We start from the raw sequence: 8,031 nt of genomic DNA, 5'->3' as shown, positions 1-8,031 counted from the left end.
TTTTATGATATATAAATTCTGATGTTGATTAAGTTATATCAATATGATATAAATTGTTATTTTTAATTTTTAAATAATAATGGAGATGAATTTTATTTTAAAAAATATTTTTAAAATTTTTTATTTTTTATTTATTTAATATTATTAATTAATAATTTTAAAAATTAATTAATGAAGATATTATGAAATGTCATTGATTTATATGACGTGGAGATGAGGTGGAGTTTTTAAAGGAGAGTGAGCCACACACATGGTTAGAAGGGTTCAAAATGTTAGATTTTGTTGGGTTGAGGGATTCAGATGACAAAAGGCTAAGTAGAAGTATCCACTTTATAAACCAAACCAAGTACAAGGGTCCACCGAGCTATTTTGCATAGAAAATCTATAATCTATAATCTATAATCTATTAAAAGTGTGAACACCTTTAAAAAAGTAATTCAAACTTTTTACTCTTTATTAAAATGCTTTGTAATAGAAAAAAACGTCTTTTCACATTTTTCTTCAATTATTATATTATTAAATTAAGGACTACTAAAATATATGAAAAGAATCCTAATAAAATAAATATACGAAAAGAAATCAAGAATTCCAAATTACTTAAAATATACTAATTCTAAAATATATATGAATCCTAAAATATATGGAAAGAAATTAACGATCCTAAATTATATCTAAAGAAGTATATTTTATTTTAATAAATATATCGGGTTGACATATACTTCCAACCCCAAAATCCAAATTCCTTTTTATCTTTTCACGTTTTCTTTTATTTTAAAACAAATATGAGCCTTTCTCTATGGGGCCAGGTTTTAAGTTTATGTTTGATGTTTTTTTTTTATTGTTTAAATTTATCTTCAAAATAAGTTTATATTCTTTTGTTGTTGGTTTAAATAAGGCCTAACAAAATTGAATATTCTTTTAACTTATAAGATGTTCTTTTTCATAATCTTAAATTATTTCCTCCATAAATAAATCATTATTGATTTATTCTTTAATATCTTTGTGTCGATGAAGAATGAGATTTTATGTCGATTATGAGTAAATTTAAGGTATGTTATTTCTTATTCATGTTAGTTATATTTCTTATTAAGGCTTAATTCAAGTTAATACTCTTTCGTCAGAATCATACCTACATATTAAAAAAAAAAATATTGAGAGAAAAATCAAGTGAAAAATTATGATTATAGAATGGGGATTGAAGATTTCATGAGTTAGCAAACCAAATTTATAGCCTATTTCATTCTTCCATCAGGTTCTTAGAGATGGACACTAGGGATAATTTGCATCGCTCAGATTATGTTCTAGTGTCATCGCCAAGACTCTAAAATATATTTTTCTATCAAAGTCTAATATTAGATAATTGATATTTCAATATATTATTTTTTTTTTCAATTTTTTGTTCATATATTTACTTCATAATTTACAATTATTAGTCTTGAATGAGAAGACACACGACATGAAATGTGATTTTATACGTGGGTGGTATGGAAAGAGAGAAATGGGAGATCTTTCGAAGGATAAGCTTTTCTCTATCAAAAAATTAACGTTAAGTGACTTTAAATGAATTTGATTCATAATAGTGAAATTTTTAAAGACGGATCATGTATACTGTTCGATATAAATGATAGTAATTTATTCTTTTATATACACTTATTATTATCATCATACACACGTGCAAAGTACGTACACTTGATTAGTATACAGAAAGTTACAAGTGCTTACCAGAATCTTGTCTAGCTTAGCTGGTTGACTACTTAAACTTTCACTTTATTGGTAAGGATTCGACTCTCCGCCTTAGTTGGTTGACTACTAACTTTCAAAGGTAAAATCTGTACTCGAAGTGGTCCCACATACATAGTAGGGACTTTTTATAGCAGGATGCTCTTGAAGTGGCTTGAAACGAACCTTATCTAGTCACTCACCAGTCACCGTGGTCAGAGTTGAGATGATTTATACTAGCTTAGCTGTCAATATTTGTACCATCACTTCTAGAGTACTACATGTATGTTACAACTAATTACAAGTATAGCTTGAGATGTCTGATGGTGTAAGCCAAATCAACTAACATGTTCAAACTTCTCATCAAGCTATTTTCTGGAGTTGAACCTGGGTTTATATAAACTAAGAACAACTTGAACTCGAGTTTGTTTTGAAATAATAGCAAATCCTCATCGAGAATTATTTCTTAAGAAAATAGCTCATGTTATCATTTGATGTAGTAACAGAACGAATTTGATAATACAATACTTCTATCATAATATTAAAGGACAACTCTCAACATAATTTTCTTAGGACTTCATTATAGAATGTTTTTAGATATAGACCTCCACATAACTATTGACAAAGGAGGTACGTATTTGCTCAATTTCGGATACTTATATCTGGTCCTCTTTTGCTTAGTAATCCGATAATTGGACGCTTCTGTTAAATTTAGGACATATTTGAATCAACTATTGAACGTGTGAGCTCAAGTATTAACGAATGACATCTACTCAATTTTGAATACCTTAAAGGCATGTTCGAACATTTTCAGTTGAGTATATAATACATCATAATAAATCAAAAGCTGGAAATAGAAGATATGAAGAGTCATTAGTCCTTAAAAATGGTAAAAAATGAATTACAATTACTCCTTTTTATAAATGGATATAGCTGAGAGATACCATGGAGAAAACAAGATGTTCACAAGCTTATAGGTCAAACGTGGAAGCAAAACATCATTAAGGGAAGCTGAGGGAGTTTCTATACTGAAGTTGAGCTTGGGTTAAACCAAAGTTAATAATTAATATATAGGAAGAAATCTAATACAATTTCTTGTCCAAACTTCAATCCCTTCTCTAATCTCACGACATAAACATTTAAAAAAAAATGTGCATTTCAATGGGTTAACGTACCATACTCTTTATTATAGAATATTTATGGATCATATAACCTCCATGCACATAATAAGAGTACTATAAATCTCAGTTCATGTTGGTTTCAAATAAAGATTCAATAAATAAGTACACCAAAACAGTCAAATTTATTTGTGAATTAATTGCTCTTTAAATTTTCCTGTCCTCCATTGCTTAGAAAGGAACTTGGAAACATTTGTGATGGAAGAAAGGATCACATGATAACAAAATATAAATTGAAAGGAGCAAGTCTATACCGATTTTCAAAAGTCGACAGTTTGAGTACAGAAACAAGCTGCCATTGATTTATTACATACCACGTCTATTGCAAATAGAGCATTTCAGTAAACTACTGCAACCAGAAGCATTCGACTAGTCAAAAAGAACCCTGCATATCAAAAAAGGATATCACGTTGGTTACCACATCTTCAAAAGGATAATACAGCTGAGTATTAAATTTGTGAGCATGGTCATTGCAACTAGATTGGTGTGTTATTAGACATGTATAATGAAAAAAGATACCAGGACACAACAACTCAGATACAAATAGAAAATACTGTCGCTTCCTTTTTTGGATGTCACAGTAATGGGGTTGTTCCCATGTCTGAAATAGATAATCAGCTATTTCATTGAAGTTCTTACTGAACCTTGTACTTTGCTTCTCTAGCCTTAGCAATGCAAGTTATTAAACATGGCATGGCAAGGAAAGATTAGAACAACATCACAACCAAAACTTACTACCATGAAATACAGTACAGTAAACTTATGTAAAGGCTTATAGCTAATGTACTTGGAAAAGCTTAGCAATACACGGTTAAACTGATATCGCGTTCAACCATCAATTCTGCGACAAGTAAAAGAACCCCAAGTATCAAAAAGCATGAGCACATGAATTATATGGAGCAGCTGGAACTTTGAAAGAAGTTTTCAACAGGAAGTAAACGAGAATCAGAATTCTATCTGGTGAGTAAGAAAAACAGTGATTCTGATGGAGGATGTAAAATGGAACAAGGAATATTGAAGGTCATCAGTAAACCAATACTAGGTAAACAGCAGGAAAGATCTGACACGGTGGAGCAAGCCTAAAGAAAGCAATTGGGTTATGGGGTGGAGAAGGCAAGCAGCAGGAGTCGGAAGACAAAAACACCAGAAAGCTGGCAGGAAAGAGAAATAAAATTTGAAGGAATTAAACAAAGTCGTAGACTCTGTGATAGAATTGAGAGAGAGAGAGATCTAGAATCATTGCGGGTGCTAACAGTAGACCACTCAAAAAGCAACTTAAGCAGCTCTTTCCAAGAGTGGTCAAACAGTTGCGGCAGTGAAGTGTTTGAGACGGTGTACTTGAAAGCGAAAAGTCCAAAAAGAAACAATATACTGTCTAAAGAAGGCATTTTACACAAGCTGGTCTTCACGTTTGCCAGGTGGTGGAAAGCTGTTGGAGATTAGTTAACACATCCAAAGAAGAAAAAATCTTGGAATCTGATGATTTTGATTGGAAGATTAAGCTATGACATTAAGTTATTACATTTACTCTGGAAGATTAGTAAGAAACCTGAAAAAAGAATGGGGTGACATGAAATGTCATTAGCTAGGCAATGAACTCGACTAGAAGATCTTCCGTAGGATAACTAAGCATTCCTTCATGTACATTACTATTCCGACTCGTGTAAATGATTCGCTAACAGCAGTAGAGAAAAAAATCCGTGTGTACCCACAGGTTATTCTATACTAGTAATTAATAAATATATATCAACCAATTATTCCTCAATTTCAAACTAGTTTTGGTCAGCCATTTGAATCCTCTATGCTCATTCTGCTCTACACACAGTTCCCAATGCTGGATAATTTTCTCTTTTAGAAAATTAGGGGTTCCCTAAAACTAGATGTCTCATTACTCACTTAGCCATAAAGAACATTCAAGTCTCTAACCAACTTTAAATAAAATCCTATTTAATCTCTTGAAATTAGTAACAAAATCTTTATGTAAAGACAACATTGTTAGTTGATTGTTGCAAGTTGCAAAAGCACGAGTAACGCCTTAAGCTCAGCAAGATCACCATATTCAAATAGTCGGTTAAACAGTAGAGGAAGTAACGGGGATTTGGGATGCAAAATAAGAAAACAAAAGGTAGAACAATTAGATATTAGCTCTTCCACGCCAAGTAGAATGCCACGAACTGCAAACCCAGTTTTTGACGTGGTACTGGACATAATTGAGTTTACAGAAAACATTCTTGTAATGGCTGTCCAAGTGTCAACTTTTACACAGGAGGATAACTGCTTATATCGCACTGTCGCCCCACCTGCTTCTTGTCATGGACAAGGGTGTAACCGAGAAAATAAGAGGATACAAAAGCACATTCTAGGAAATCTAGAGTTCTAGACAGAATGAAGTGAAAAAGTTTGTCACAACATTCTATAATATTCATATATGGTTGGAGCTTTTCATGAGTTAGAATAACTCAATTTAATTTCCAGAACTTCAACCAGCCAATCATATTGGATAATGTAATAGATCAAAATTACCATATGGACGATGAACCTAGATGCAGCTCATGCTACTCCATATACAACCTTCATTTACAGAAAAGCAAATACATTACAGCTCATAAAGACACTGAAGACTGTTCCATCTACAACTTATTTTACCTGATTTCATATGCAAATGCTCTTATTACATTTTTTTAACTCATATCCAAGGGTTAACTAGAAAAATAAGCCAAACAGTTAAAGTGTAGACAAACTCAACCTTGAATTCTTCTACAGACAAATTTATTCCCCACGCTTTCATTTTCAAAATAAGAAAGCCGTGGGAATATACTCCACCATCAATGATAGCAATTACAACAACATACTCAGTATAATCCCACAAGTGGGTCTGGGAAGGGTAGTGTGTACGCATACCATAACCCTACCTTGGGAGATAGACCAGATGTTTCCATAGACCATCAAAAACAACAATTAAATTCAAGAAAAAGAAAAAAAAAACGCAATCGATAGTGACATATTACCTATACTTTAGAGTCTTTAATAATCATCTTTTTTTGGTAACCAAGATATAGCCAATGGCTAGTGGTGCATGGTTCAAAACTCGGCTGATAAGATTCTCTATGTTCTCCACTTAAATACCAAGTTTTTATATGCAGAAGGATTCGAACCAATAACATGAGCCCAATCCACCCATAGCGATTCACACTGTTGTAATGTCACCATAGAAACATCATGTTTGGTTCCTTCCCAATTAACCAGGAAACCCAATCAAGCATTCAGTTTCTATACCCTAACAATGACAATCTCTAAGTAACAAAGAAATGTCTTTAACAATGACAATCTCTAAGTAACAAAGAAATGTCTTTAACAATGACAATCTCTAAGTAACAAAGAAATGTCTTTACTTTTTTCTTCTTACAAATAAAAAAGAAAAGTAATACACTCACCTAAAAGAGGCACAAAAAACACCGAGGAACCATAGAAGAGTAACCACAAGATTAAAATGAGCATGTGACATCCACATTAATAAATTTAAGCGAATAAAATTTGGAAAAGAAATATTCAGAAACACATTGTATCCAAAACCCAAAACGTTTCAGAGATCAACTAAGATGGTAGCTGAGAAGGCTACATATCAACAAGGGCAAACAACCCTCCCTCCGTCCCAATTTAACTCCTTTTCAATGTATCAAGTCGACTTGTTCAGGGGGATACGATCTTAGTAGCTCGGTTGGTGACGTGAACTTTCACCTTATTGGTAAGAGTTCGATTCCCCACCATGTAATCTCCTCCTCCATTTCCCCTGCCCCTACCCCCAAAAAGTCAATTTGGTCTTATTGAAGCAACATCGGGATATTGATTACGTATTATATCAAAATGATGAAAGAGTCCATTAACCAACCTAAGACAAAAATCAGTTCGTTCATCTCTGGAGAAGCAAAAATGACATGAAAATGGAATGCCAATAAGATGCAAAAAATGAATTAGGAAAATAGAAAAGCATGAAATTCAGCAATGAAATAGGATACAAAATTTCAAACCCTAGAAGTGACCAAAATGGGTAAAAAGGGGACGTACCCATATGGTAACCAAAATGATTTATTTAGACGAAGAGGATTGGGGCTTATAATAAGAAGCGTAAGCGGGAGGAGAGTAGATGACTGCAGCAGCCATAGCTCCAGGAAACACAACGTACTTAGCTATGAGGGCCACCTTCCTCACCAATGGCTCTCCCTTCATTAACGACATGGTTACTCCTTAATTAAACTCTTTGATCAATACACCGCTCCGTTTTCTTCTATTACTCTCTCTATCACTCTGATTGATCGCGCCTCTAACACCCCCTTCTCATAATTGATCCCTAATTTATTTCTCAATTCCACGCTCCGGTTGAGATATGATCCGACCCGATTCCAATCTAATTCCCACTTTTGCCCCTATGTTTATTGTTTAAAAAAAAAAAAGTCATGCTTTCATAATGTACGGTACAGTATGGTACTGTATAGTATAATATAATATAATGTTTGGATAGATTGTATCATTCACTGTTGTTTAATAATAATTTTTTGTTTGATTTGATGGTATGGTACTGTATAGTAATGGGTAAGTTTACTAAAATACCCCTAATTATTATAAATTTTAAATTTATGATAATTATTAATAAAATAATTTTTTATATTAATAAAAATAAAGGTAATGGTTGACAAAAAAATATATTACGTTGTGAAATTCATAAAACTTCTAACAAAATTAAAACTTTACATTCATGAAATAATCAAGAACTAGAACCGCAACAACTTATTTCAATCAGAAGCTATAGTTTCTAATTTTTGGTATGAAATTTTTTATGCTAAATAGATTCTAGAATTCGACATCTTGAATCAAATAGAAAGTGAGTAAGACTCAACTTCATCGATGGTACATGGGACACAGCTCTGAGAAGCATGAACTTCCCACTTAGTCAATCTATTCACAGTGCACAATCACATAAATAGCCCGCTAACCATAACATGAAGAATTGCTAGATTTTGGTCAGTGTTAAATTCCTCGAAGGCACTTTTAGGTAATGTAGGAGTGAATGCTATGTAGGCTCTCCTAATACTAAACTTTCACGCCACAACAAAACTCTCAAGAGTAGCATAGACAT

The 8,031-nt window shown here is 32.7% G+C and overlaps 1 long non-coding RNA gene across 1 annotated transcript; it reads right to left on the bottom strand.

The window, feature by feature from the left end:
* Window positions 1-2,973: 2,973 nt before the first annotated feature.
* Window positions 2,974-7,355, bottom strand: LOC107839783. Its single transcript, XR_001665133.2, has 2 exons — window positions 6,963-7,355; window positions 2,974-3,282 (listed from the first exon to the last, which is right to left on the bottom strand). It is a non-coding gene; the product is annotated as an uncharacterized LOC107839783 (long non-coding RNA).
* Between the last annotated feature and the right edge of the window lie 676 nt (window positions 7,356-8,031).

Source organism: Capsicum annuum, chromosome 1, assembly GCF_002878395.1.
Source record: "Capsicum annuum cultivar UCD-10X-F1 chromosome 1, UCD10Xv1.1, whole genome shotgun sequence".
Classification (NCBI taxonomy): Eukaryota; Viridiplantae; Streptophyta; class Magnoliopsida; order Solanales; family Solanaceae; genus Capsicum; species Capsicum annuum.
Note: the sequence above shows the minus strand (reverse complement) of the source record. Positions and strands in the feature narration are given on the sequence as shown.